The sequence below is a fragment of the Hyla sarda genome, chromosome 3, assembly GCF_029499605.1.
Source record: "Hyla sarda isolate aHylSar1 chromosome 3, aHylSar1.hap1, whole genome shotgun sequence".
Taxonomy (NCBI): domain Eukaryota; kingdom Metazoa; phylum Chordata; class Amphibia; order Anura; family Hylidae; genus Hyla; species Hyla sarda.
The window spans coordinates 385,620,516-385,645,570 of record NC_079191.1 but is presented as its reverse complement, the minus strand read 5'-3'; the positions used below and the strand labels follow the sequence as shown (position 1 = coordinate 385,645,570).

The 25,055-nt window shown below is 40.9% G+C and overlaps 1 long non-coding RNA gene across 1 annotated transcript in view; it reads right to left on the bottom strand.

Annotated features, from left to right (window-relative positions):
- Positions 1-25,055, bottom strand: part of LOC130362850 (uncharacterized) — a 51,520-nt gene that overhangs the window by 25,546 nt on the left and 919 nt on the right. The window contains exons 2-3 of the long non-coding RNA XR_008891594.1: positions 5,979-6,072; positions 881-1,024 (exon numbers count right to left, since the gene is read on the bottom strand). This is a non-coding gene — a long non-coding RNA (uncharacterized LOC130362850). The remainder of the gene's footprint in view (positions 1-880; positions 1,025-5,978; positions 6,073-25,055) is intronic.

Here is a 25,055-nt window from a genome sequence, read left to right as displayed (position 1 = left end):
GGAGACGCAATATCATGACGCCTTTGGATAGGGGATAAGATATCTTAGGGCCGGAGTACCCTTTTAAGAAAGGTTAACATGTGAACACCAGTTGTCATGTGAGTTGTCATGTGATTGTTACTTAGGGGGTGACTTAAGGGTGACCCATGGGACCCCATCAGAGTCTCCCCCATAAAAGCCCTGGGAGGAGTCTCTTCTCTCTCTTAGTTCCTGAGTCTTTGCTGAGGTGCAGTCGAGCCTATGAGTGTCTGAAGTCATAGGAGGCCTCGAGTCAAGTCTGCAGCCACAAGTTACAAGTCTACAAGTAAGCTAAAGTCACAGCTTAGTCTGTCTCCAGTCAAGTCATGTCAGTCACTGTCATCTATTGTCAAGTCAACGTGGCCTGCACTAAATTGTACAAGTCCCAGCAAGCCCTTAAGGTCTCTGAAATCACTGGTCACCTCCGTGGGCCTGGCTACACTGTATAGACTGTACCATCTGTCACTCAGTAAAGCTACCGTTGTCCGTGACTTGGCGTCGGAGTCATTATTGCCCCCGTGCCTAGCCCAGGATCCAGCAGTCAAACTTCGGGTGGAATTGATGATAAATCACGTCCTGGTGTCACAAATACAAGTGGTGAATGCCATCTGCCCCTAGGGTAATTCCATCTGCCCTGCATCTCACACCCCATACCACATCAGGCAAGTTCCTTGTCAAATGAAGGAGCTTACCAGGGTTTATTAGGGAAGCATATTTTATTCACAAGGTGCTACTGTCCTTGTCGTTATGTATGTAAGAACTTGAAGAGCAAGACCAAATTTTGTGATGTAAGCCAACCTATCAATACAGTCTCTTTTTAAAGTAAAAAAAAAAAAAAAAAAAATAGCCTTGACTTTCTCACCCTCCATTTTGTTAGTGTGAGCAATAAAATCATTATTGACCATGATGTTTTCTCTGGAAAAAAAAAAACCAGTAGTTCTTCTCCAAATATCTTCTCTTCCTGTACCTTCTTGAGTGACCTTCAAAATGCCAAATCAGCTCTTACCTATTGAGACATGAAATTGAAAGATCTCTGAAGGTGTCAAATTTGGTCTTAGCCAAGGTGCTTTGACCCTTATCTTTTTCCACCATGCCTGCTTCCAAGATCAACTTCAAGATATATCCTTAGTAGGTATCATTGTAAAAAATAATCCATGCTATTAATTTCACCTGTCAGTAGTTTCAAATATTTTATATATGTTTTCTTTTTTCACAAACAAGGATAAGTTGGCCAGCCCTACTGATACCAAAATTATTGCATGGACTACTGGCATACAGGTGCACGCGGCTAGGCTGAATATACATAAACAGGAGAATACAGCAGCACGCTGCTAGCATAAAGATACAGATAAAACATGAAATGCTATACAGCTATAGTGCAAAAAATTAAAAATTAAAAAGTGAGGTGACCTCATTGGGATGATCCAAACTATTTGGCCGCCAACTAGTGAGCTAAGTACCTCACTTTTTCATTTTTTGCACTATAGCTGTATAGCATTTCATGTTTTATCTGTATCTTTGCGCTAGCAGTGTGCTGCTGTATTCTCCTGTTTATGTATATTCAGCCTAGCAGCGTGCACCTGTATGCCAGGTCCATGCAGTAGTTTTGGTATCAGTAGTTCTGGCCAACATATCCTTGTTTGTGTTATACATATGGGGGAGTGGCTGCCTCCATGTTGGCTCCTGCACCCCACCCACCTCTATTAGGTGTGTATAAGGTGCTGAATGTCTCAGACTTTGCAATGCCTGTTAAACTGATTATGCAGAGGCATATTCACAGTGTAGGGTCTGTCCCAATGAGGTCACCTTACCGTGGTGGGATGGTCCAAACTATTTGGCCACCAAATTGTGAGCTAAGTACCTCACTTTTTCATTTTTCGCCCTGTAGCTGTATAGCATTTAAATTTTTATCTGTATCTTTGTGCTAGCAGTGTGCTGCTGTATTCTCCTGTTTATGTATATTCAGCCTAGCAGCGTGCACCTGTATGCCAGGTCCATGCAGTAGTTTTGGTATCAGTAGTGCTGGCCAACTTATCCTTGTTTGTGTTATACATATGGGGGAGTGGCTGCCTCCATGTTGGCTCCTGCCCCCACCTACCTCTATTAGGTGTGTATAAGGTGCTTGAAGTCTCAGACCTTGCAATGCCTGTTAAACTGATTACACAGAGGCATATTCACAGGGTAGGGTCCGTCCCAATGAGGTCACCTTATCGTGGTGGGATGGTCCAAACTACTTGGCCGCTAAATTGTGAGCTAAGTACCTCACTTTTTCATTTTTTGCACTATAGCTGTATAGCATTTCATGTTTTATCTGTATCTATGTGCTAGCAGTGTGCTGCTGTATTCTCCTGTTTATGTTTTCTTTTTTCATATACATGGCTACTCTGCAGGTGGTCCTTAGAAATTGACAGTGGTTTAGATTTTCTCTGCAAACATGGGGCGGAACTGCTCACTTTTAAGTGTGCAAATGAGTTCCAACAATGCACTGCTCTCTTTTATGCCCAGGCGGCATAAAGCAAAATAACAAACTTTAAAGAGGTACTCCAGTGGAATTAATTTTTTTTTAATCAACTGGTGCCAGAAAGTTAAAGAGATTTGTAAATTACTTCTATTTAAAAATATTAATCCTTTCAGTACTTATCAGCTGCTGTATGCTACAGAGGAAGTTGTATTTCTTTCTGAAGTTCCTTTCTGTCTGACCACAGTGCTCTCTGCTGACACCTCTATCCGTATCAACTGTCCAGAGCAGGAGAGGTTTGCATTGAGGATTTGCTCCTACTCTGGACAGTTCTTTACATGGTAAGAGGTGTCAGCAGAGAGCACTGTGGTCAGACCGAAAATAATTCCAGAAAGAAATAAAACTTCCTGTGGAGCATATAGCAACTGATAAGTACTGTAAGGATTAAGATTTTTTAATAGAAGTAAATTACAAATCTGTTTAACTTTTTGGCACCAGTAGATTAAAAAAAAAATATTCCACAGGAGCACCCCTTTAACTCACCTTTTGACGTTCCCCTGGTGCGGCGATATTGGTGTCCCGTCCTCCGATCCCGATCTTCTTCCACATCCTGGGGCCCAATGACTCCAGCTGTGTTCAGTCTATCACCGACCACAGCGATGTCCGGCCTTGGCTGGTGATACGCTGAGTGAAGTATCATGTAATGGGCCCAGGTAGCAGGAAGGAGGCAAGCCTCAGACTTGTTACATGACACGTAGCTCAGCGTATCACCGGCCAAGATGGGACATTGCTGCGGTCAGCGATAGGCTGAGCATAACGTGACGGATCAGGCTCAAGGATGCGAAAGAAGACCAGGACCGGAGGACGGTACACTGATAACGGCGCACTGGAGGAATGTTGGAAGGTGAGTTAAAATTACTTATTTTACTTTTTGCAGCCCGGACACATAGAAAAAATAAAAAATTCCACTGGAGTACTCCTTTACGCTTTAGACATGTACAGAGAATAAAACATCCCCTGTAAAGATTAGTAAAGTAAGGTATCAACATTTTGTATATACTGTATTTTAACCATGGAATGTTATAAATTGTGCAAAAGTAAAGTTTTCCTCCAAGGATTATTACAGGAACCTTCAGAACTGAAAGTCAAGCTGATTGATGCTCTTAAATTTTTATAATAGAAGGGATTCTGATTCGGGACCCCACTAATAGCCCAACATACCCTTATGGGTTATATAAAGTATATAAAACATGCAACATTATTTTGGTGGTCTTTTTATTGTATTATACTCTTGGGGGCTATAATAATGATTGTACATTACTGCCATATTATTCTGCTATTAACTTTCTAGATTTTTTGTCCAGGATCTATGTTAATAGAAAGTAAGTCGTATGAGAAATGTAAAAAATAAATGTAAAAAATAAAAATATAACTCAATTTTAGACATTATTTCTACATTTAATGTTTGTACTCATCGACTTGCCATACTACAAAAAAAGAAATGAATGGTCGAAACTTCTATATTTCTAAAATATAATTTTGTGTTTCTTTCCTAATAAAAAATAATTTATTACCAAATCTGGCAATGATCCATCAACAAGTATTTAAAATTATTTAATCAGAAAGTCGTGTAAATCATCCTACAGCGAACACAAGCAAAAATGGAATACACATCACATACGTATTTTAATTCTAAAAAAAAAAAACAAGTATTTACAGATAAGAAAAAAAAGGAACAGCCACAAAGTCTGCTAATTTTTTTTTTTGTTCGAGACTGTATTAAAATGTTCCATAGACTTTCACAAAATAAATAACTTGCATCTAAAATGTGAAGCATTTATGGCTTCGAGAAGAATAATTTGAGTTCACAGAAAGGTTTTCTCTTCAAAGGTCAAAAGTAGCATTTCCTTTAAGGTTTCATGTCATCACCTAATGAAATTAACCGTAGCAAACACTATTAAAAAAAAAGCTACGTGATAATGAAGAGCACACTGACAAAGTGAGCTAGTAAATAGAACATGTATATTTAAGTTTACCAGCTTTCTGTTGTGAAATTTTTACCTAAAATGATTGGCTTTGACAAAGATTACTGACATTGGTTAGTAATTGACTTTTCTACATTTTATGCGATACTTTTTGCCGCTTTATATTTTTCCAATTGTTTTCTTTTCTAACTTATTTGGTCTACAGTATTTTATTTGAATTTCTTTTTTTCTTGCAAGCTTATTTATTTATGTTTTGTAATTTACTTTACCATATATCAAGGTAAGTTTTTTATTTTAATTTCTTTTTTGTCCTACTATAGGAATGGTAAGCTTTTCTACGAGCAAAGGTCAAATGTACGTTTTTTCACCCATATTTAGACGTTAAATTTCACTGACCATAATTATTTAGGGAAAGAAAATTCAGTAATCAATGTCAAACCCAGTCTGGCACCTTTTATGACCACCTCATAAATTATTTTTCAGCATTCTCCAACCGTTTAACAATGCTCGCAAAACCACAAATTTTTTTTTTATACACTGAAAATCCTGATAATGTGGTTTCTTTGAATGGCAAAACATATCTGTCTTTATATTACCGAAGAGACGGCACAGTCACATAGCCTAACTTTGTTCCGCAGGCTGTGTATGCAGAACGGAAATTGTATGGGAATAATTATGTGGAAAAGAGATTATTATACCCTTATTTTTGGGGTGGTTGGTGCACCACAAAAGCCACTATCATATATTTGTGAAGGAAATGTAAAAAAATAAGTGAAGTAAGAGCAGAATATGGCGTGAACAAGACACAGAGACTTTCTAGAGTCGATAAATTTTATTTAAATAAAAATGTAAAAATGAGGACTAAGAGCAATTAAAGGGTTTTACATTTAGAAGCCACCATCTTAACATTTGTTACAGTTGACAAACTCGTAAAGACGCGTCAACACAAATTAACATTATCAGGATGAGAACTGAAAATTCTTAATTTCACCTATGCTGTTTGTTGGTTTTGGCACTTTCTCATATAGGTGTGTTATACTAGTGACAAGGTGCCAGTCATCCAAGCTGTGAGATACCAGCGTATCTGTTCCTGGCTACAGCAATTTACACTTGGCTGAACACCTTTCATCGGGAAATTACTTGAATACCTGCAGACTTTCTAGAACTGAAGTAATTCTAGAATGGCTATTTGTGCGCCTTTATATTTTTTATATTTTTCAATGTTTTTTAATTTTTTTTAATTATAATTGGCATTCTGGTATCCCCACACATTAAGGGTAACATATTAAGGGTAGGGTCACATATGCCACCTTTTGCTGCATATTTTCCGCAGCTGATTTTTCCACCCACTCAGTTCAATAGGTAGTTAAATATACAGTAGCAAACACACAGCAAAATATGGCATGTTTGACCCTACCTTATTAGGTTAATTGACAGCCAATACCTTGGCACCAGTGAAATGAATAACCTTGAATTTTTTTTCTTTTTAAGGGGTTGACTGCTGCTGTGCCACATACCTTATCATTTCAAGTGAATATGTTTTAGGCCTCTACGCAGTGTAATAAACTTGCTGGTGGTATATTGTGGTCGGAGAGAGACTTCAATCATTTCCTATAAGTAAAAAAGTGATATGTGACTTGTGGCTATTACAGCATGTTCATATAGCTAAGAACCACATGGTTTTTTTTTTTACATGGATCCACAATGAAGCCACTATTTGAGGTAATCGAAAGCTTCAGGACAGGACCCCCTGTGCTGACCACAGCTTGGAGAAAGCCGCAGTATAGCATTGCACGCACAAGTTTTTTGCCCATGTGCACATGAATATTTTAATATTCATGGAAATTTTTTCCAAAGAGAAATATGAAAGTCTCATTGGGGGAGGTTTATCAAAAGCTATGTGGAGGAAAAGTTAACCAGTTGCCCATAGCAACTAATCACGTTGCTTCTTTCATTTTTCAGAGGTCGTTTCAAAAATAAAAGCAGTAATCTGATTGGTTGCTATGGGCAACTTTTCCTCTGCACAGGTTTTAATGAATCTCCCCCATTGTGACTCATTGTGAAGATAAAGGGGTACTCCAGAGAAAAAAACTATGTTTTTAAATAAAACTGGTGGCAGAAAGTTATACAGATTTGTAAATTACTTCTATTTGAAAAAACTTAACCCTTCCAGTAATTATCAGCTGCTGTATGCTACAGAGGAAGTTGTGTAGTTATTTTCAGTCTGACCACAGTTGTTGTGCTGAGCGCTCTGGCCACTCACTCTGGTCGTGAGTGCTCTCCTCTTTCTTCCTCTTTCTTCCATCACTTACCCTCTGCTCCTGCTGACTTCCCCGCTGCCTCTGTTCTCCAGCATGTGTGCCCCCGTCTCCTAGGCCGTGCGCAGCAGAGCTCTGAGATTTAAAGGGCCAGTGTGCCCTTAATTAATAATTGCACCTGTCCCTTCCTTATAAGTTTTTCCACCTCTTGCCAGATCTTTGTGTGCCCTGAGCCCCTAGAGAAAGCATTTCAATATTTTGCCCTTCCAGCGTTCTGACCTTCTGTTCCGTGACCTGACCTTGCTCCTGTTCCGCCTGCCTATTGACCTCCTGCTACGTTCCTGACCACGTACCTTTGCCGCCTGTCCTGACGATCTGCTATCCTGACTGCAAGTTGCCAGATCCCTCTTTTTCCACGTATCTCCTCAGCAGCATGTGTGGACGAATCGTTTCAGGGGTAGCAACCTGGGTGCCGACTGCAGCAGCAATTCCATTCCGCTTTGCCGCGGGCTCTGGTGAAAACCAGCACCTTAGACTCCGCATCCTGACACAGCCCAAGCCATCATCCACACAGGTACAGCGAATCTACTACCTCCGTGAGTGTTGCAACAGTGCTCTCTGCTGACACCTCTGTCTGTGTCAGGAACTGTTGATAAGTACTTAAAGGATTAAGATTTTTAAATGGAAGTAATTTACAAATCTCTATAACGTTCTGTCACCAGTTGATTTGAAAAAAAAAATTCCTCCAGAGTACCACTTCAAATGCATTTACAATGTTGTATTAACCTATTAGGTCTGTGTGCCAAGATTAGAAACCAGCAATATAAGGGCATATATCATTATGGACAAACTATCTACAACAGTCTACATTTTTCTTTGTATGTGGCTAACTCTATGGAATACAGGCAAGATAAAGACTCCAGTAAGTAAAAAAAAAACTTGGGTATTATTACAGGAATTTTTAAAATTCTTAACAATTATTTTAATTAAATAAATATACAAACCAAAGAACCCACCAAATCTGAACAGCATAGACAGAGTAGTCACCTGACAAGCAGGAGTCAGAAGCAAGCCACTAAGCTTGAAGGGATAGTCAGTGGTATCAATGGTCAAGGCAGGATTCAACCATGTTGTTAATGGCTGAGGTCAAGGTTAGTAGAGAAAGGTCAATATAGGCAAAGATCAGACAATAACACTCAGAAAAAGTTTACTTCCGAATGCTGGCCAGTTGAGTACTAGTGTTGCTCACGAATATTCGCAATGAGAATTTTATTTGCGAATTCGCGAAAATTCGAGAATATAGCACTATATATTCGTAATTATGAATATATATATATATATATTTTTTTTTTATTTTTATTTTTTTTTTCCACAGTACACATCACAGTGATCATCCCTCTCTGCTTCCAGCTTGTGTGGTCTAAAGAAGGCTCTTATAGTACTGTGTGAGACTGGCGTACGAATTTTCGCATATGGGAAAATTTGCATATGCTAATTTTTGCATATGCGAATTTTCGCTTATGCCAATTTTCGCATATGCAAATTTTTTCGCACATGCAAATTTTTGTTTATGCTAATTTTAGAATCTGCAAATTTTCGTATATGAGAATTTTCGCATATGCGAAAATATGACGCGAATATTACGAATATGCGAATTTTGCGAATATATGATGAATATTCGTCCATATATTCGCGAAATATCGCGAATTCGAATATGGCCTATGCTGCTCAACACTATTGAGTACCTCTTTAAGGATGTCAAGCTGAGTAACACAGCTATGGAGCTGAAAAATACTACAGAACTTAAGGGTTATACTCACCGCTGTATTGTAGTGCTGCACAGTTCTACAGATTTGTAATATGTTTGACATTAAAGGGGTTATCCAGGAAAAAACTGGCTCCAGAAAGTTAAACAGATTTGTAAATTATTATAAACACAATGGAGAGGCTCCTGTCTGTCTGACCGTCACTGAGGACCCGAGCAACCCAACAAACACCTATACCCACGGTGTATAAAAATAGGAACAATATGGAAAAAATAAATGGGGCTCGAGGGTCAAAGATATCTGGTTTAAATTAATCAATATTTATTAATAATAATATAAAATGCAAAATAGACCAAATAGGGAGGTACAAGGGCCCTGTACATCCCTATTTGGTCTATTTTGCATTTTATATTATTATTAATAAATATTGATTAATTTAAACCAGATATCTTTGACCCTCGAGCCCCATTTATTTTTTCCAGATTTGTAAATTACTTCTATTGAAAAATCTTAATCCTTTCAGTACTTATGAGCTTCTCTCGGGAAGGCTGTCTCGGGAAACGCCCAGTTTAGAAGCAAATCCCCATAGTTTCCTGAGACAGGTGTCATCAGAGAGCACTTAGACAGACAAGAACAACCTTAACTTCAGAAGCTCATAAGTACTGAAAGGATTAAGATTTTTTAATAGAAGTAATTTACAAATCTGTTTAACTTTCTGGAGCCAGTTGATATATATAAAAAAAGTGTTTTTCCTGGAATACCCCTTTAAATTTTATGAGATCATCCTTCACCTTTATATGCACCACATTTTATTGTATCATACTGAGCATATGTTTTGTACCAATACAGGTCCATATCTGTCCATTGAGTGCTTGTTTCTTTTTTCTGTATGATGGGAAAAAAAAGAATTTCCTTTATTGAATGCTATATTATGGAGGTGTTCTTCCATAGAAACATTAATTCTGGTAGAGAGTATCTTGCAATATGTAATATATCCCTTTAAATAATACCACTGAAAAATACATCCTATAAATGAGAAGTTCCCTTCAGGAAAATAAAAATGATTGACTGTTGGAAAGGCACAGACATGGATTAGGGGCTCAATGATGTCATAATCCTCATCATGATAATTTTATTCTGTGGCCCCAATAATGGAAGAGAGAGGCATATGCATGAGAGGTCTCAGCCACAGAGGGGAAATTTACACACAATTTATAGGAGAAAAATTGATTGGATTATATACATTATTGGTTGGATAATATATACTATAATATTGGATTATATACAGTACACTCCAGGTTTTGTTCTTTTTGTGCCCATATTATGCACACTCACCAGCACAGGTCATACAGCACCATTTGCTTTATTTCTGCTTGGTCATGTGATCACCAGTCTGTTTCACAGAAGATTGCATCGTTATATATGTCAAGACCTAGGTTAACTGACTTCTTGTGAACTACACAATGACTTCATCAAGATCCCCTCCCAGCAGCTCACAGACATACTGCTGCTATCTTTATGGGATTAGGATATATCATTGTTTTATATCTCTCCTGAGGCCATGTTCACACATTGCATTTCTTGCTGATTTGATTCTGTTTTTGCAGTGATTTTCCCAAAATCGTCACACAATTGTGCAAATCACAGAACAAAGTTTCCTTTTTAACTAGATTTTAAAAATTAAAAAACAGCCAAGCAAAAAACTTTGAAAGTTTTTTAAAAATGCTTAAAAATTTTAACGTGTGAACACTGAACCTTTAGGCTTCACGTGTGTATATAAAACACCTCAACTGTGATGATAGGTGAACTCACCTTTGTCTCATGGCGAATGCACTTTGAACAAGAAAACACACTAAAACTCACCTCAACCCATGGAACATAATATGAACTGACCTCAAGCCCCTTATAGAGTCTGATAAATTCATCTGGGTGAACTTTAGCACTAGTAGTCTGATCAGATGAACAGGTACAATGATCAAACGCCACACCTTCAGCCAAAGAATTAATTGGAAATGTAGGCAGCAGTACAGAAATTCAGTAATGAATCTACATCCAAAATGGAGCCTAACCCATGCTTGCCACATCAGCTAAAACAGGTGAACACAAGGCATACAAAAGAACCTCTACATCATTTTCTAATAATAGCCTATGCTGCACTGTATATTAACAACAACAAATCCAGTTGTGCTTCTTTAATAGTAGGAAGCAAAACACTCTGCAAAAACATCATAAAATGTCTTCCAAATCTGTAAGTGCATTTCCATAACCCTATAATGACGCGGCCACACGACATCCTCTGTCCTGAAATGTCTGTGCAGCATTTCAAGATGTTACTGAACCTAAGGGGGAAGAAGAGCAGACAAGGAAAACTGATTAAAATTGATAAAACCTTTCAGGAAATGTCTATGGCCGACCACAAGACAGTTTTCATTACACGTTGCTGTCAGACACCACTTACTGTTCCCCGCTTGCTACTTTTTCCACTAGTCACACCGGTCATTTTACAGAATGCACAAGTAAAGACATGATAATAGCTGCCTGTTTGTTGGACTTGTATATTTCACAAATGCAAATCCAGGCCAGGTTTTTTTTATATTCCCTAAATTGGACCAAAAAAAATTTCCCTTCAAATAGACAACCTGAAAAGAATCTTATTCCAAGCCAAAGTTTGCAAAACTGACAAAAAGAGAACGAAGAAGAAAAAAAAGAATACATGAAACATATGTTACGGAATGACTTAACTCCCCCGTCCAATGGGTTTCCTGTGCTTTACTATAAAAGTGGTTTGGAAACATGCATGCAGCCAGCTGCAGGGTGGAATGCCCAACATATGTTCCTACAGGAAGACTTCCTTATTGTCCGTGTAAATATGAATCAATCCCAAAGAATTGTCCATCCTTTTGATGAGCTGTCCTTTGACTTCTTGCTTTTTTTTGCTTTTTTCGGAGATAAAGCACAGCTGCTCTATGTAGAGGATGATGATGTTAAAACCTTCAGAAGTAGTGGGGGAAATCCAAGAAGGAAGATAAAATAAATAACAAAATTTCATGCACATACTAAACAATAAAATAAAAATAAAAAAATTGTCGAATCCCAGATCACGTCGGCCCCATTCCAGCCTATGTAAGAGTCTCTTTCACTTTTATATGGGGCCTCTTGTAGTCAATAACCTGTATTGTTTGGCATGAAACATCTGCATGAAACAAAAGTCCAATGTATGTTGCTTTTACTTACTTAAAAAGACAAGCCATACAGAGCTCCGGGGTGTTGATTTACAGCCTATACATATTGCGGTTTAGTAACCGTTTTATCAGATTTTGGACCGTGCTACTGAGATTTGAAGTTCTCGTACTTTGGCAAGAAACCCCAGCTTTGTCAATGGAGAAATGTTCTCAGACTAAGCCATACAGTCAACAGCGTTCACCTTCTCCGAGTCTTTTGGCACGAGATCCTGTTAATCCGCAGCTTGTGCCAATATTTTGTTTTTTGAAAAACACACAAGGATGCTTGCTGGGAAACGACTTAGAGAATCAAAATTGCCAAAATGATGTTATAGAAGTAAAGAAGAAGGGGGGGGGGGGAGACAAAAGTGAAATGGAAAAGTCAAAGAAGAAAAGGAGACTGTTTTATAATAAGGTTACCAGATGGTTTAGGGCCATCAAAGACAGCTGAGCTTGTTATGCTTCATTAATTCCTATCCTAGTGAATGCTGGAACTTGATGTCCTTCTTGTCTTAGAGAGATAAAGAATGAGGGTTTAAAAGCATGAAAGTTAAAAAGTCAGGGCTGACAAATCCTAAGATACAGCGTCTTATCAATGGTGCACGAGCTATTTAGAATCCCAGTTTACTGTATTCCAGATGTATGAAGTGGGAGTTATACAGAGGGTACTGGAATGAGAGGTGTATGGCAAACACGTGTATGTGGGCAACTAATACATATCTCTGTCTCACTCTATAGGTTTATAGGACACGGTGTGATGGAGCATTGCCATAGATGTGTATATAAATAATAACTGTATTATTAGCACGTTTTGATGTTAGAAAATGCTGACAGGTTAGAGCTGTTCATCTCTCTTCCTGCAAAACTATAGGGGCATTATGGATGGCACTGTATGTAGTCAATAGTGGTTGGTGGTTACTTTAAGGATGTGCTTACATTAAAAGGGTTTTCCAATGATGAAAAAAAAACATTTTCAATCTCATACATGAACATATATTGGTAAATCAAACGTACCTGTCATAGCATAGAAAAACAATAATGCTTATATATGTTACTCACTAGGTCTTGCAAATGCTTTGTATGTTTTTTTAATACCTTCTGTATTTGGCTCACAAATCTCTCTGTCCTTTGCTCACTCATTCTGACATCCACTGCTCAAGAAAGGGCATTTCCGAGGCAAGCACTAAGCCTGTCCTCACTCACCATGCATTCACTTCCTTCCTGAGTCAGCTTTGGTGTGTCTCTTCATTCAATCACTGCAGGTTGCTCTGTAACCCCCTCCTCTCTGTTTTCATGCTGCAGTCTGATAGGACAGGAGTGAGCACAAGGGGTGCTAATTCTGCACTCACTTCCAGGACTTTTTCACAGCATGTGCTTCAGCTGGGACAAAGATAATGTTATAGTCGGACAGGATTATGTTCTGGATGGTATGGGGACCCCTATTGGTCTTTTTGTTATATGTCAAGATTTCAGAGTGCAAGGAAATCCCCATAGAAAACATATGCTGTTCTGGACAGTTCCTTAAATGGACAGAGATGTCAGCAGAGAGCACTGTGCTCATGATGTCAGCAGACAGCTCTGTGTTTCAAAAAGAAAAGCATTTCCGCTGTAGTATTCAGCAGCTAATAAGTACAGGAAGGATTAAGATTTTTTATTAGAAGTAATTTACAAATCTGTTTAACTTTCTGGCACCAGTTGATTAAAAAAATAAATAAATAAATAAGTTTTTCACCAGAGTACCCCCTTAACCTGTTGGGGACGAAGTGCGTATGCATACGCCCTTGCGTCCTGGAACTTAAGGACGAAGGGCGTATCCATACGTCCATGGGAATTTCGGTCCCGGCCGCGCGCCGGGTGGGGACCGTACCAGGGTGACTGCTGATATCTATCAGCAGGCACCCCATGCAAATGCCCAGGGGGGTCATTAGACCCCCCCCCCTCCATGTCGGCTATCGGCGCAAATCGCAAGTGAATTCACACTTGCGATTTGCGCCGATTTCGGGTCATTACGGGTCTATGGTGACCTGGTGACCCGGAATATAAGGGGGATCGCGGTTGTCTAAGACAACTACGATCCCCCTGAAGGCATAGGAGTGAGGCGGCAGGGGTGCCACCCCTTCTATCCCTGCTATTGGTGGTCTAGACGCGACCACCAATAGCAGATCGGGGGCGGAGGGGTTTACTTTAGTTTTCCTCGTCCTGCCCACCTGGAGCAGAACGGGGAAACGAAGGGGACCGAACGCCAAAGGTCCACTTACCCATCCAGAGGCTGCGGGCGATGGTGATCGGTGGGCGGCGACGGAGATCGGCGAGCGGCGACGTCGCCGGTAGGTTGCCTAGCAACATCTGGAGGGCTACAGTCTGAGACTGTAGCCCTGCAGATGTTGCAAAACTACAACTCCAAGCATGCCCAGACAGCTGTTTGTGCATGCTGGAATATGTAGTTTTGCAACAGCTGAAGGCTGCAGTTTGAGACCACTATACAGTGGTCTCTAAACTGTATCCCTCCAGATCTTGCAAAACTACAACTCCTAGCATGCTCAAACAGCTCTTTGCTGTCTGGGCATGCTGGGATTTGTAGTTTTGCAACATCTGGAGGGTCACAGTTTGGAGATCACTGTGCAGTGGTCTATAATCTGTAGCCCTCCAGATGTTGTAAAACTGCAAATCCCAGCATGCCCAAACAGCAAACAGCTGTCTCAGCATGCTGGGAGTTGTAGTTGCGTAACCTCCAGCTGTTGCATAACTACATCTCCCAGCATGCCCTTCGGCGATTTGTACATGCTGGGAGTTGTAGTTTGCATAACCACATCTCCCAGCATGCACGGTATGTCAGTACATGCTGGGAGTTGTAGTTTTGCAACAGCTGGAGGCACACTGGCTGGAAAATACTGAGTTAGGTAACAGAACCTAACAGAAGGTTTTACAACCAGTGTGCCTCCAGCTGTTGCAAAAGTACAACTCACAGCATGCAAGGTCTGTCAGTACATGCTGGGAGTTGTGGTTTTGAAACAGCTGGAGGTTTGCCCCCCCCCCCCCCCCCATGTGAACGTACAGGGTACATTCACACAGGCAGGTTTACAGTAAGTTTCCTGCTTCAAGTTTGGTCTGCGGCAAATTTTTCGCTCCTAGCAGGAAACTCACCGTAACACACTAGTGCGAATGTACCCTAAAAACACTACACTACACTAACACAAAATAAAGGGAATAACACTACATATACACCCCCTTACACTGTCCCCCAATTAAAATGAAAAACGTATTGTACGGCAGTGTTTCCAAAACGGAGCCTCCAGCTGTTGCAAAACAACAACTTCTAGCATTTCTGGACAGCCACTGACTGTCCTGGCATGCTAGGAGCTAAGCAACAGCTGGAGGCACCCTGTTTGGGAATCACTGGCGTAGAATACCCCTATGTCCACCCCTATGCAATTCCTAATTCAGTCCTCAAATGCGCATGGCGCTCTCTCATTTTGGAGCCCTGTCGTATTTCAAGGAAACAGTTTAGGGCCACATATGGGGTATTTCCGTAATCGGGAGAAATTGCACTACAAATTTTGTGGGGCTTTTTTTCCTTTTACCCCTTATGAAAAGGAAAAATTGGGGGCTACACCAGCCTGTTAGTGAAAAAAAAAATGTTTACACTAACATGGTGTTGCTGGTGTTGCCCCATACTTTTTATTTTCACAAGAGGTAAAAGGAAAAAAAGCCCCCCAAAATTAGTAACGCAATTTCTCCTGAGTACAGAAATACCCCATATGTGGGCGTAAAATGCTCTGCGGGCACACAAGGCTCAGGAGTGAGAGCACACCATGTACATTTGAGGCCTAAATTGGTTATTTGCACAGGGGTGGCTGATTTTACAGTGGCTCTGACATAAACGCAAAAACATAAATACCCACATGTGACCCCATTTTTGAAACTACACCCCCAGGGAACGTAACAAGGTGTATAGTGAGCCTGTACACCCCACAGGTGTTTGACGAATTTTCATTAAATTTGCATGGGAAAAATGAAAAAAAAAATGTTTTGACTAAAATGCTGGTGTTACCCTAAATTTTTAATTTTCACAAGGGAAAATAGGAAAAAAAAGCCCCCTAAAATTTGTAACCCCATTTCTTCTGAGTAAGAACATACCCCATATGTGGATGTAAAGTGCTCGGCGGGCGAACTACAATGCTCAGAAGAGAAGGAGTGCCATTGGGATTTTGAAGAGAAAATGTGTCCGGAATTGAAGGCCACGTGTGTTTACGAAGCCCCCATAGAGCCAGAACAATGGATCGCCCCCCACATGTGACCCCATTTTGGAAACTACACCCCTCATGTAGTGTATTAAGGGGTACAGTGAGCATTTACGCCCCACAGGTGTCTGACAGATTTTTGGAACAGTGGTCCGTCAAAATGAAAAATGTAATTTTTCATTTGCACAGTCCACAGTTCCAAAGATCTGTCAAATGCCAGTGGGGTGTAAATACTCACTGCACCCCTTATTAAATTCTGTGAGGGGTGTAGTTTCCAAAATGGGATCACATGTGGGGGGGGGGGTCCACTGTTCTGGCACCACAGGGGGTTTGTAAACGCACATGGCCCCTGACTACCATTCCAAACGAATTCTTTTTCCAAAAGCTCAATGGCGCTCCTTATCTTCTGAGCATTGTAATTCGCCCGCAGAGCATTTTACGTCCTAACATGGGGTATTTCCATACTCAGAAGAGATGGGGTTACAAATTTTGGGGGGCATTCTCTCCCATAACCCTTTGTGAAAATGGTAAATTTGGGGGAAAAACTGCACTTTAGTGAATTTTTTTTTTCATTTACACATCCGAATTTAACGAAAAGTCGTCAAACACCTGCCTGGTGTTAAGGCTCACTGGACCCCTTGTTACGTGCCTTGTGGGGTTTAGTTTCCAAAAGTGTATGTCATGTGGGGTTTTCTGCTGTTCCGGCATCATAGGGGCTTCCTAAATGTGACATGCCCCCAAAAACCATTTCAACAAAATTCACTCTCCAAAATCCCATTGATGCTCCTTCCCTTCTGAGCCCTCTACTGCGCCCGCCGAACACTTGACATACACATATGAGGTATTTCCTTACTAGAGAGAAATTGGTTACACATTTTGGGGGCTTTTTCTCCTATTAACACTTGTAAAAATTCAAAAACTGGGTCTACAAGAACATGAAGAAAAAAATGAAGATTTTGAATTTTCTCCTTCACTTTGCTGCTATTCCTGTGAAACACCTAAAGGGTTAATAAACTTACTGAATGTCATTTTGGATACTTTGAGGCGTGCAGTTTTTATAATTGGGTCATTTGTGGGGTATTTCTCATTTGAAGGCCCTTCAAATCCAGTTCAAAACTGAACTGGTCCCTGAAAAATTCCGATTTTGAAAATTTTGTGAAAAATTGGGAAATTGCTGCTGAACTTTGAAGCCCTCTGATGTCTTCCAAATGTAAAAACATGTCAACTTTATGATGCAAATATAAAGTAGACATATTGTATTTGTGAATCATTATATAATTTATTTGGAATGTCTATTTTCCTTGCAAGCAGAGAGCTTCAAAGTTAGAAAAATGCAAAATTTTAAAATTTTTCATCAAATGTTTTAATTTTTCACCAAGAAATGATGCAAGTATCGACAAAAATTTACCACTACCCTAAAGTAGAATATTTCACGAAAAAACAATCTCGGAATCAAATTAGTATAAGCAGAGTTATTGATGCTTAAAGTGACAGTGGTCAGATCTGCAAAAAATTCTCCCGTCCTTAGGGTCATAATGGGCTCCGTCCCCAAGGGGTTAAGAAGGTAAATAGGGGGAAATTTATCAAAACTTGTGCAAAGGAAAAGTTGCCCAGTTATCCATAGAAACCAATCATACAGATCACTTCTTTCATTTTATAGAGGCCTTGTTAAAAATGAAAGAAGTGAGCCGATTGGTTGCTATGGGCAACTGGGCAACTTTTCCTATGGACAGTTTTTGATAAATTTCCCCCATAGTGCCTATAAAAATAAAAATTAACAAAGGAGGAAAAAGCTGTAAAAGTGGCAGCTGGCCGGGTTCCCAACACTAGAGTTAAATGTATGAATCATGTTACAGTGGTTCCATATAAATCAAGGTAACGTGAAAAAAGTGTACTGATATTGCTCCTGTTGCCATCTTGCCACTTTTTGCATGCTGCCTATATCTAGGGAGGACAATCTGCATCTGAGCAGTGAGGTAAATTCTTTCCATGTTTGCCAAGTACCCAGGAATCTAGCATCTTCATCCTTATTTACTAAACGCAGGTTCTCCAGGTACATAACATCGTTCACTGTTGTATACCAACTTGCTAATGATGGAGCTCTTTTTTGTCTCCAAAACACTGACACGCAACTTCTAGCCGTAGTTATCAGAAAACTGAGAAGGGAGTATCTATATTTCTTTACTGGTAAGTCATTATATTGTAATAAAAAAAATTCTGGGGAAAAAGGGGTAGATTGTCCGGTTTCCTCACCAATAATCCTATGGACCTGTCCCCAAAAAACTGTTATCAGCGGACATTGCTAATAGATATGTAATAAAGTGCCTAACTCCTCTCCACAACCACAGCATGTAATGTCTAGGCAACCTTGAATTCTACCTAACTCTTTTGGCACCCTATACCACCTCACCATTATCTTATAATTAGACTCTTGTATATGTGTGGAGATAGCTGTGCAGGGTGCGAGGCTGAACATCTTAGTCCATTCTTCTATCGAAAAGTGTCTGTTTAAATCACTTTCCCATTTTTGCGTGTATCCCGGTAAAATTTGATCTGCTGCTGTGATCCATATCTTATATATACGGGAAACAGCATTTTCGACCTGGGACTCTGATAGGCACATTTCTTCAAATTTAGTGTTCACATTCCTAAACCAATCTGGATTTTGGATTGAGGCCATATAGTGCCTTAGTTGTAACCCCCTCCAAACTCCCAACTTTGCTGATACTCCTATTTCCCCAAAGTCCCTCTGTTCCTTAGGCTGGTCTTCATTCCTCATATGCTTTACTCTAAATCTATCTGCTGCTATCCACTGTCTGAAGACTGGGTCTTCTATACTAACAGGGAAAGCTGGATGTCCTATTATGGGCATTGGTTGTGAGTTGAATGGGAGAAACACTTCCCATACCCTATCCTCTGTGCATATCGCGTGAGTGGCGCCTATGGTTGGATGTTCTTTCAGGCCCCTTAACCAGCTCTTTTTGCACCACAGGAGAAATTTTAAAGGCATTTTTGTTTCTGCCTCTTCAACTCCCATCCAGAGTTTGTGTGTTGGTTGTCTGTACCATTCCATTACCCGCGCCAAATGTACGGAAATATAGCAACCCTTCAAATCAGGTAAACCGACCCCCCCCCCTTGTCTTTAAGGCGACACATGGTCTCTCTTTTTTTCCTGGCCTTCTTTACCCCTCCCAAATAAAGTCTTGTTGAATTAAGGTCATTTCCCTAAAAAAGGCTGGAGGGAATTTGATTGGGATGCGAAGCCTTGCTGCGCTGCTTTGCACACAACAGAATTTCCGTGCCAGATGTTTCTGCATGAAAATTCTGTTTTCCGTGTCCGGAAATTAACCTGTTTATTCTTTCTGCAAACGCCTCAAGGAATGGATAGCCGTCTATAAGACGGCGCATTCCTGTGCAGTCCTAGCGCGGGCATATTAAGCCTGCATCCATAGTTTCCGGAATGTTCGCACAGAGATTTTCCGTGTGCACATTCCAATGTGTAAACATAGTCTAACAGTGTACATCTGATGTGCAGTGGTAAAATACAGTCATGGCCATAAATGTTGGCACCCCTGAAATTTTTCAAGAATTTGAAGTATTTCTCATAGAAAAGGATTGCAGTACACATGTTTTGCTATACACATGTTTATTCCCTTTGTGTGTATTGGAACTAAACCAAAAAGGAGGAAAAAAAGCTAATTGGACATAATGTCACACCAAACTCCAAAAATGGGCTGGACAAAATTATTGTCACCCTTAACTCAATATTTTGTTGCACACCGTTTTGAAAAAATAACTGAAATCAGTCTATCCTATAACCATGAATAAGCTTCTTACACCTCTCAGCCAGAATGTTGGACCACTCTTCCTTTGCAGACTGCTCCAGGTCTCTCTTATTGGAAGGGCGCCTTTTCCCAACAGCAATTTTAAGATTTCTCCACAGGTGTTCAATGGGATTTAGTTCTGGACTCATTGCTGCCCACTTCAGAACTCTCCAGCATCCATTTCTGGGTGCTTTTTGAGGTATGTTTGGGGTCATTGTCCTGCTTGAAGACCCATGATCTCAGACACAAACCCAGCTTTCTGACACTGGGCTGTACAGTGCGACCCAAAATTCATTGGTAATCCTCAGATTTCATGATGCCTTGCACACATCCAAGGCACCCAGTGCCAGAGGCAGCAAAACAACCCTAAAATATCATTGAATCTCCACCATATTTTACTGTAGGTAGTTTGTTCTTTTCTTTGTTGGCCTCATTCCATTTTCGGTAAACAGTAGAATGATGTGCTTTACCAGAAAGCTCTATCTTGGTCTCATCTGTCCACAAGATGTTTTCCCAGAAGGATTTTGGCTTACTCAAGTTCATTTTGGCAATGAACCAGGGTCCTCCTGGGTCTCCTGCCATAGCGTTTCATTTCATTTAAATGGCGAAGGATAGTTCGCGCTTACAGTGATGCTCCCTGAGCCTGCAGGACAGCTTGAATATCTTTGGAACTTGTTTGGGGCTGCTTATCCACCATCTGTACTATCCTTCATTGACACCTTTCATACATTTTTCTCTTCTGTCCATGCCCAGGGAGATTAGCTCCAGTGCCATGGGATGCGAACTTCTTGATAATGTTGCGCACTGTGGACAAAGGCAAAGCTAGATCTCTGGAGATGGACTTCTAACCTTGAGATTAGACAGACAGACACACAATGCAAAGACAAAGTGAACTTCTCTCCTTTTTATCTGCTTTCAGGTGTGATTTTTATATTGCCCGCACCTGTTACTTGCCCCAGGTGAGTTTAAAGGAGCATCACATGCTTGAAACAATCTTATTTTTCCACAATTTTGAAAGGGTGCCAATAATTTTGTCCAGCCCATTTTTGGAGTTTGGTGTGACATTATGTCCAATTAGCTTTTTTTCCTTCCTTTTTTGGTTTAGTTCCAATACACACAAAGGGAATAAACATGTGTATAGCAAAACATGTGTTACTGCAATCCTTTTCTGTGAGAAATACTTAATTTTCTTGAAAAATTTCAGGGGTGCCAACATTTTCGGCCATGACTGTATCTGTTAAATCTCCTGGCAACTGTGTAGCCCAAAACTTGCTCAAGGCTACACCAATCTGAATACAGATTTGCCTGAAGTCCTATGCAAGTCTATAGGGCTTCTGGAAAATCCATATCATGATCGCTGAAGTCTCAGATAACTCTCAATCTATGAAGTTGCCAAGAGATTTAAACAGATATCCTGCTGCCGGACCATAATCAGAGTTATGCATTAACATTTGCACGACTGGGTGCAGAGTGTCTGATCCAGCAAATGTGAGCAAGGTGCAAAGCATAAAGCATTACTGCTCAGGAGCATAACTATAGGGTAGTGTGGAGGGTGCTGTGTCTCTTTCCTAGACCAGTGCTATAAATGAAACATTAAATATTACAGTATAACAGTTTTTCCAGAGTCTTCAAGCAGGGCCACACCTGTCATTAGGTTGTATGTGGTATACAACTCTATTCCAATTACTTCTATGAGCTGTAATACCACTCACGAGGGCACAAGAGTTGTGCTGTTTCAGGAAGAAACTAGCTATGTTTGTAATCCTGGATAACTCCTTTAACTATTAGGGATTTCCTACATTGGGACTATAAAACACATCTAGAGGATATCCCATGACTGATAGATTGAGATACTACATCTGGGAATTCCATCTATGTGGAGAATGAGGGTTCCCTAATCTGTCAGATGGGATGGTTGGGATTAGGCCATTTTGAGTAATTTTGTTATCAAGTTAAAAAGCAGCATTCTTTAAGGGGTTACTCAGTAATAGAAAAACAGAGATAATAAATTATGTGTGGTATTGCGACTTGGCTCCAGTCACTTCAATCGAACTGAGCTGCAATACCATACACAAGCTGATGACAGGTGTGGTGTTGTTTTTGGAGGAAATCAGCTGTAGTATGTTTTCCTCAGGTTCCCAAGATCTTTCTTCAGACGCGAACCCCTTCCAATCCACCAAGAAGAAATGTTTTCCTCGGACGATCTTGGTGGACAATGTCTCCTTAAATTCAAAGATGCCAGAGGAACCAGAGACAGGAGTGGAAGACACATTCATATGAGAAAATTGAATAAGAATAACGGGTTTGAGGAGAGAGATGTGAAATGAGTTCTGTATGCGTAGAGATGGAGATTGTAAGACACAGGATTAATGTGTTGCATGACTTTGAAAGGGCCCAGAAAGCAGGGACTCATTTTGTAGCTGGGAATCTTAAAACAAATATACTTGGCGGACAACCAGACTATGTCTCCAGGTGAAAAGATCGGAGGAGGTCTTCTCTTCTTGTCAGTCTGCAACTTCATGCGAGAGGATGCAAAAATTAAAAAGTGCCGAGTTTGTTGTCAAATAGAAGCAAAGTTCCGTAACAGAATATCCACCACAGGTACTTCAGAAGGAACTGGTAAAGGAAGAGGAGGACGAGGGTGACTGTCGTAGACGATGAAGAACAGGGAAGTTTTTGTGGCTTCAGAGTCCTGTGGTTATACAAAATTCAGCCCAAGGAAGCAGGTTGGCCCAATCATCTTGTAGAGTAGAAAAAATTATGACGAACATAATCTCCGAGAATCTGCTTCACCCTCTCTACCTGTCCGTTGGACTGAGGGTGGTATGCGGAAGAGAAGTCAAGCTTGATCTTGAGACGAGAACAGAGAGCCCACAAGAATTTGGAAATAAACTGAACCCCACGATCAGAGACAATGTGAGATGGTAAGCCATGCAAACGAAAGATATGCCGAAGGAACTGATCCTCCAGTTATGGAGCAGAAAGAAGTCAAGGGAGGGGCAAGGGCACTCCTGTATTGGCAAAGGAAGTAAAAGAGTCCAGACCTTTTACATCAGAAGCTCTAGAGAGAGCATCAGCTCTAACATTCTTGTCTGCAGGTCGAAAATTAATAAAGAAGTTAAAACGGGAAAAGAAAAGAGACCATCTGACCTGCCGGGGGTTGAGAAGCTGTGCATACTGAAGATATAAAAGATTATTATGGTCTGTGTAGAATGAGTAGAATCTTCCAATAAGTGACGCCACTCTTCTAAGTCAAACTTAATGGCAAAGAGTTCCCGGTCTCCAATAGAAAGGTCCCTCTCAGCAGGTGAGGACATCTTAGAAAAGAAACCACAAGTCACCATCTTCCCCTAGAGTACTTTTGAGTTAAGATGGCACCGACTCCTACTGATGAGGCATCAACTTCTAGATAGAGCGGCTTTTCTGAGTCGGGTCTAGATAGAACAGGTGCAGAAGCGCAGGCAGACTTCAATTAGGTAAAATAATCTTCTGCTTCTGTGGACCAAGACTTGGAATTACTGTTTTTCTTGATGAGAGCAACAATCATAGCAATCAAGTAGGAGAAATGTGGAATGAATTGTCTATAATAATTGGTGAATCCAAGAAAACGTTGTATGGCCGAAGACCAGAAGCTCGTGGCCAATTGAGTACCGAAGACAACTTGACTGGATCCATCTGGAGGCCTTGGCTAGAGACAATGTAACCCAGGAACGGAAGACTGATCTTTTCAAATAGACATTTCTCAAGTTTGGCATAAAGATGACTATTCCGCAGGTGACGTAAGACCTGGCGCACATGAGTGCGATTCACCTCCAAGTTGGAAGAGAAGATCAAGATGTCATCAAGATAAACCACGCCACACGTGTAAAGAAAATCCTGGAAGATGTCATTTACAAATTCCTGGAAGACAGCCGGGGCGTTACAGAGTCCAAACGGCATCACTAAGTACTCAAAGTGTCCATCACAATGAGACTGTCGTCTTGAAACGCGTATAGTCTTTTATTCAAATCCATTTTATACTACAACCACCTTTATATATATTTTATAGCCCGTCTTTAGCCTTGGCAGCGCTGCAGTACCCCAATTATTAAACCACTGTTGATCGCGAGTGTGATCTATTCTCTCCAACATGAGGACGCAAGGGATTGCGATAAGCCTATTGCTTTTTTCCATCTATCTACTTATACTTACGAGGATCACCTTGGCCGGACGCACATCCGTGCCAGCCTGCATCTTGCCAGGATTGTTCATTCCACCGGGACTGCTCACCTGCACAGAGGCCAGACACCGACTTCTGCCTTCACCTCTGAGATTGCCACTCTTGAGGACGCTGGCTGCATATACTGTCTGTGAGTGGAATCACATCCCGACTTACAGGTATTATCAATCACTATTTGAACATACTGAGGCACCGCTTAACCATATTGAACCATCCTTTTGACAACATATCGCTCCCTGAACTGTTATCTATAACATCAAGTAACATTATTGGATCTCTCTACATTACGTCCTCATATACAGACATTTCAAGGCTATATACATGTGTGTTTTTTATCCAAAGGTGGATGTCTTATAGTGCTTTTTACCTATTCTACTCATATTGCTTATAACATCTGGTGCAAGGGTCCTGCCCAGATGTGAGATATTGTAATAGATATTGTAATAAATATGTCTCAATTTCTCTTATCCTTGATTCAGGTTACCGTATTTTTCGCAGTATAAGACGCACTTTTTCGGGGGAAAAGGTTGGTGCGTCTTATACGGCAAATACACATTCAAACCTGTCCTATCGCGGCGGTCCCTGCGGCCATCAACGGCCGCGACCCGCGGCTAATACAGGACATCACCGATTGCGGTGATGCCCTGTATTAACCCTTCAGACGCAGCGACCGCAAAGCGAAAGCTGACCGCCGCGTCTGAGGCGAAAGTGACACTAACCCGACTGCTCAGTCGGCCTGTTCGGGACCACGCGAACAGCTTACAGGACATCGGGAGGGACCTCACCTGCCTCTTCGGTGTCTGCTCCGTGCTGGGATCCCCTGCATGGCAGGCGCTCTCCTTCGACGTCATCACGTCGTCGCGCACACCGTCCCGTCATCCAATAGGAGCGGCGTGCGTAGTGACTTGATGACGGCGACGTTATGACGGCGACGGAGAGCGTGGATCCCGGGGAAGACGTCCGGAGCGTCGGGGGACACCATGGGGAGGTGGCGACAGCGATGGAGCGACATCCAGGGCAGCAGTGACGAGTGGTGACGGGTCCGGAGCGGCGGGGACACATGAG